General features: G+C 40.5%; 1 pseudogene; it reads left to right on the top strand.

The window, feature by feature from the left end:
- On the top strand, nt 1-4,837 carry LOC140953294 (uncharacterized; annotated as a pseudogene).
- Nucleotides 4,838-6,580: the final 1,743 nt, after the last annotated feature.

Below are 6,580 nucleotides of genomic sequence, written 5' to 3'. Positions count from 1 at the left end.
ATTGAACTCAAAAGTACATCATGGAATCCCTTAGAGAGCTTCTGGCGCCTAAAACAGTCAACAAGTTTAGTTTTACAGCAAATGTTTTTTGGCTTGTGCTTGGAGTTGTTTTATCAAGTGTCTTTTTGGACATGGAAAACAACGAACCGAGGTTCCACTGTGATGCAAAAGATGACCAAGATTTAATCCAGGGGAAGTGTTACGAACAATATCAAAAGCGATACAACAAAGTTAGTATTCCTGTATACGCTTTTGTGCTTTTTAATTTCTTTACCCCTATGATTGCTTGTGGAATATACTCCCAATACGTCAAGTCGAGAATTAGTGAACTTGAAGAACAACAGCAGCCTCTTCAACCCCGACAAGGAAGTCCGCCAAGGAAACTCTTCAAAGCATATTGTTTTCAGCTTGTTGCTAGATTCCTGCTTGGAATTCTTTGTATCTCCTTGCAAAAAACGGTATTTTATCCCCAAAACTTTCCTTCTAACTTCACTTGTGATTTAATGGAGAAAGACCAGCGATCTGAGAATATCACACAGACTCAAACTTACGAGTGCCACAATCAAAGAGCAACGTTCAAAAACTTCTGGATTTACGCCGTGGTCGTTGTGAATGGAATTTTTGCGTTTCTTGTGTTAATGGAGATTTTCTATATCTTCACACGTGTAATGAAAAAAAGGAGGTTAGTGGAGGATTTTCCATTTTACGCTTTTCACCTTAGATCACACGCCAGTGTTCAACCGGAGCAGCAAAGGCATTCACAACAATGCCAAGAATCACCGCTGCTACAGCAGCAATCACCGCAGCATCAGCAACCATCACCGCAGCATCAGCAACAATCACCGCAGCATCAGCAACAATCACCGCAGCATCAGCAACAATCACCGCAGCATCAGCAACCATCACCGCAGCATCAGCAACCATCACCGCAGCATCAGCAACCATCACCGCAGCATCAGCAACCATCACCGCAGCATCAGCAACCATCACCGCAGCATCAGCAACAATCACCGCTGCCGCAGCAACAATCACCGCAGCATCAGCAACAAGAACCGCAGCAACAGCATCAAGCACCGCTGCTTCAGAAACAAGCACTGTTCCAGGCCATGAAAGACAATATCATAAGAGAAACTGAGCGACTCAGGGATCTTCAATCACCCTTTCGTCGTAATCCAGGTGAAGGAAATACGCTACCCAAAGACTTAAAAATCGACCAAATTTACACCAATCTGATTATTCACGAAGGCAGAGTTGAATACGACTTCCCTGAAGACAGGCAGGAACAATTAAACGTATATCCCAAACCCAATGAGAATTCACCATTATTTCACCCGTGGGATATTATTGATGCTCACCATAAAAATGTTCTCGTTGTCGGTCGTCCCGGGATTGGAAAAAGTTTATTTTGCATTAAGCTTCTTCGGGACTGGGCATCAGATACAGAAACAGAAAATTCCCAGTTGAACTTTAAAGCCGTTTTTCTTCTTAAATTTAGGAGAATGAACTCGATAAAGAAACCGCTCACCCTTCGTCAACTACTGGCTGATTCAGAGTATTCACGGGATGTGAATGAGGATGCTGTCTGGAAATATGTTCTCGAAAACCCAACCAAAGTACTTTTGATTTTCGATGGAGTGGACGAATTTAAATTTAAGATGAATATCGCTGAATGCAGTGACTCTTATCAACCTAACGATGTTACCGCGAAGATGTCATTCCCTGCATTGTACAACAAGATAGGCTCGGGTAAACTTTTAGTGGGCGCCACAGTTTTAACTACTACAAGACCAACTGCTGTGTCATTTGTTAAACATCTCGACTTCGAGAGAACAGTTGAAATTCTTGGATTTACATCAGAACAAGTTGAAGACTATGTTAACAAATTCACAGCAGATGAAGAAGAGGGTACCGGAAGAACAATTTGGCAACACATCTGCAGCAATCTTAACATTTTTTCCTTGTGCTATGTTCCTGTAAACTGTTTTATAATATGCACATGCTTGCTTCACGTCCTACAGACACTGAAGTCTAATGTATCGACGATTCTTCCCACGAAACTCACTGACATTTACAGCATCGCCATTAAGATGTTCTATTTCAAGCACTCCCGCAATTATAAGCAATACCAGGGTCAAGCTGACTTCATCCGTGAGAAATTTGAGAACCTGCCCGATGGTGTGAAAGCGGAGTTCAATCGACTGGGAGAAATCGCCTTCATAGGAATAAAAGAGGGTAGACTAATCTTTGAGTCCAAACAAGTTGAAGGATTGGAGGATTGCGGCCTGCTCCATCGTCTACCTGATTTATGCGCTTCAGCAGATAGTCCATTTGAAAAAGCTAAAGCTCAGTTCTGTTTTATGCACCTGACCATTCAGGAATTTCTTGCTGCCAAGTATGTCGCCGACACCATGAGTGGAGAAGAACTGCGAGAATTTGTTCTCTATAGGATCACACAAGGTGCATGGCATGTAGTTCTGCAGTTTTTGGCTGGACTGCTTGGTAAGCGAGAGGAATCACTTTCACGCATTTTTGTTGACGCTCTTCCCTTATCAACAGAAAGGTTTAATGAATGGGAATGGAAAGCAGCGTTTGACGATGATGAAGTTTTTGATTTGAACGTTCGCAGTACACTCATCTTTTGGCCACTGAGAACGCATCGCAATCTTGTTGTGGCCTTAAGTATGTGCCTTTATGAGATTGATGTGGACGATCCAATTTTACAAACCAAGCTGCGCCAAATCGGTTTTAATGCAGCAAATTTTAGTAACTGCCTAATCGGACCTGTTGAATGTTTAGGATTAGTAAATTTGCTTAATAGTCACAGCGTAATAAGCCTAGAATTGACCAACAACAATCTTGGGCCATTGGGTTGTAAACAGATTCAGCCGCTGCTTGCAATTAGTGACAAAAAATGTAACGATGCCAAACTTCGCAGATTGAACCTTCATGATAATGAAATTAGAGAAGAAGGTGTGAGGCATTTGACTGAAGCACTCACTCATAGTAACTGCAAACTAAACAGTTTAAACCTCTCTTTCAATATCATAGGCAACGAAGGTGCAAAGCATTTGGCTGAAGCACTAACTCACAGTAACTGCAAACTAAACAGTTTAAACCTTTCTTCCAATATCATAGGCCACGAAGGTGTAAAGCATTTGGCTGAAGCACTCACTCACAGTAACTGCAAACTAAACAGTTTAAACCTTTCTTTCAATTGGATAAGCGACGAAGGTGTAAAGCATTTGGCTGAAGCACTAACTCAAAGTAACTGCAAACTAAACAGTTTAAACCTTTCTTCCAAGTATAGATATTGCATAAGCAAAAAGGTGTAAAGCATTTGGCTGAAGCACTAACTCACAGTAACTGCAAACTAAACAGTTTAAACCTTTCTTCCAATGGTAGCATAAGTGACGAAGGTGTAAAGCATTTGGCTGAAGCACTAACTCACAGTAACTGCAAACTAAACAGTTTAAACCTTTCTTCCATTGGTTTCATAAGCGACGAAGGAGTAAAGCGTTTGGCTGAAGCACTAATTCACAGTAACTGCAAACTAAACAGTTTAAACCTTTCTCCCAATCAGATAAGCGACGAAGGTGTAAAGCATTTGGCTGAAGCACTAATTCACAGTAACTGCAAACTAAACAGTTTAAACCTTTCTCAGAGCCGCATAAGCGACGAAGGTGTAAAGCATTTGGCTGAAGCACTAACTCACAGTAACTGCAAACTAAACAGTTTAAACCTTTCTTACAATTTTTTCATAAGCGACGAAGGTGTAAAGCATTTGGCTGAAGCACTAACTCACAGTAACTGCAAACTAAACAGTTTAAACCTTTCTCAGAGCCGCATAAGCGACGAAGGTGTAAAGCATTTGGCTGAAGCACTAACTCATAGTAACTGCAAACTAAACTTTCTTCCAATGGGATAAGCGACGAAGGTGTAAAGCATTTGGCTGAACCACTATCTCACAGTAACTGCAAACTAAACAGTTTAAACCTTTCTAGTAATAAGAGAATATTAAGGGACACCGAAAGGGTGAAGCATTTGGATGCAGCACTAACTCAGAGCGCGGGCGAGCTTTTTTGGCATCGTTTTCCGAGCATCGGCGACGGCGACAGTGGCCAAAACGTCACTTTGAAAAGGCATTCGCATTTCTTCAAAGATTTTCTCGTAAATTTCTTACAAGAGCCCGAGAAAACAAATGTCAAATTTCACAAAATGACATCTTACACATGAAATTTGCTGAAGTTTACCTGTGTTTTCACAATTCTTGGGAAATTTGACATTTACTTTCTCGGGCTCCCATGAGAAAGAAATAGTCTTTGGTGTTATTACAGATAACTAATTTTAGTATATACTAAAACAGTGGATAGTGTTTTTCGCGCGCTCTGATTGGCTACTCAACCAGTGAATCATTACCTCTTTTATTAATTTTGTAATTCTAACTTGCGACATTTAATTCAATTTGTAGCTTCTATTACTGTGATTATAGTGCTAACTAAACAGTTTGCCTCAATTTATAATCTAAAGACTTCGCTTAAGCAGTCACAGCCAGCTCAAACACTGAAGTATTGAAGTTGTACAGCAACTAGCTTCACTGAGTTCGCACCGACTGCAGATGACAAAGCATCTCACCAATTTGAGAGAAACGGTTTCATTGACTTTTCTTAGGCTTGTGATTAATTTAACTGGTTTAAAGTTAAGACATACAGTGATCAGAGTTGCTTGTTGATTGCTGGGTCATGCTAGAAAGAAAATGCGATGTTTATATAGTTCAACTACAGAACTGTTATTTTTAGGGACAGATTGTAAAAGTTGTAGTTGTGACCGTTCAAATAAAATCTTTACATAAGTATTAGATTTTTGCTTTTAATAATGGCGCTCTTGGAAGCGACAAGGCCACTATCTATCGCTACTTTGCCAAGTTTGAGCCATAACGTTAAGATTTCGTTGTTCCTGCTAGCAGGGAAATTAGTATGTGTAATCAAATGGTATACTCGAGAAATTAGGGAATAATTTCACTTGCGTTTTGTCCAATAAATTATAAGAATTTGGACAAAACGCGCGTGAAATTATTCCCTAATTTCACTCGTCACCATTTGATTACACATACTAATATGACAACTGATCTGTTCCATTATTATTAAGTCCCCCCGGGGCGTGGGTGGGGGGACTAAATAAATTTATTAATATGGGGTACCATACTGCAACCTCCATAAAAAACTAGGGCGCAAAGTGGAAATGCTCAATCACATGACGTAAGAGATCTTGCAACCGAGAATCACAACAAATCGGAACCTTCAGCATAACCATATGAATCAACCATCTTTTATTTATTTGGTAGTGAAGAATAAGAAGGGAGGAGAGGGGGGCTTTAAAGAGAGGAACGGCTTTAAAAAAACCTTCTTCTCTTGGAAAAATGTGGGGGGGGGGGAGGTATTACACAGGGAGGGCTTATTTGAAAGGGGGGCTTATAGAGGACTTACTGTATTCGAATTTCATGGTTTATAGATAGAGTAACCCGAGATGATAGAGGATATTACATGGCCACGCGGAGATACGAAATTTCTCTTCGGGTGTTGAAAAATATTTCACGAGTGAGCGCAGCGACACCAATGAAATACCAAATGATTTCACTGAAACAGTTTTTTCCTGCGAAAGGCGCGATTTATTATGTAGCCATAGCAACGGTGATATTTTCAATCGGAAAGGAACGCGTGACGAAGCGCTAAGAACGTCTGCGTGTAGGCTAGGATGTAGTCATGCCGGAGTATGACAGGTTGTCACCCAAGCCGGCAGACCAATGTACCCTCAAACTCGGTGTTGCTCAGGAAACCTAAATTCTTTATACCAGAGGGGTGTGATGTTACACCAAGCATTCCCTCGGTACTGTCACGCAGGCAAGCATATAGTCTCCTTCTACAATGTAGCTTCGCAGCCGTCATTAGGGTCATCACGCAACACTCCTTCCCACCAAGGAGCGTGACGGTGTGTGATGACCCTAACGCTTTTTCTAAATACTCAATAGATCGTTTTCACTGTCACACAACAAAAAAATAAATTAAAAACCGTCCAGTGAAAGAAGCCAAGAAAATGATATGTTATAAAAGACTAATATTTAAACAATTTGTCCGAGTCTCAGGTCTTTTTGGCCCACAGTTTCTGAGTTATTTGCCGAAACGTTTCACGCATCTTTGTAAAGCTTTGTATGGAGACGCCATATTGGTGCACAGTTTTGGTGCACCAATATGGCCGCCGAAAATCAACAAAAACATCTGGAGTTCACTTGTTCCATAAAAGCTCCTTCTTTTCACTCGAGAACTAGTCTACGTGCGCATAAACATATCCTCTAATACTTGAAATGGTTATACTGCTGAAAATCAAGAGGAGAGACTTTTTTTCAAAGAGACAGCATTCCTATTTTGGTGTCACGCACTGTGAAAACTCGGAAGTTCAAATTGCTGTATTTTCGAAATGAAAGATGCTATGGGACTGAAAACTTGCACAAAGATTAACTTTTTGTTTATCTTCAACCTGGTGTAAATAAGAATTCGTAAAACCTCGCTATTTTGACATTACAATT

Source organism: Porites lutea, chromosome 11 (assembly GCF_958299795.1).
Source record: "Porites lutea chromosome 11, jaPorLute2.1, whole genome shotgun sequence".
Taxonomy (NCBI): Eukaryota; Metazoa; Cnidaria; class Anthozoa; order Scleractinia; family Poritidae; genus Porites; species Porites lutea.
The sequence above is the reverse complement of the archived record's forward strand: the minus strand, read 5'-3'. Positions and strand labels throughout refer to the sequence as shown.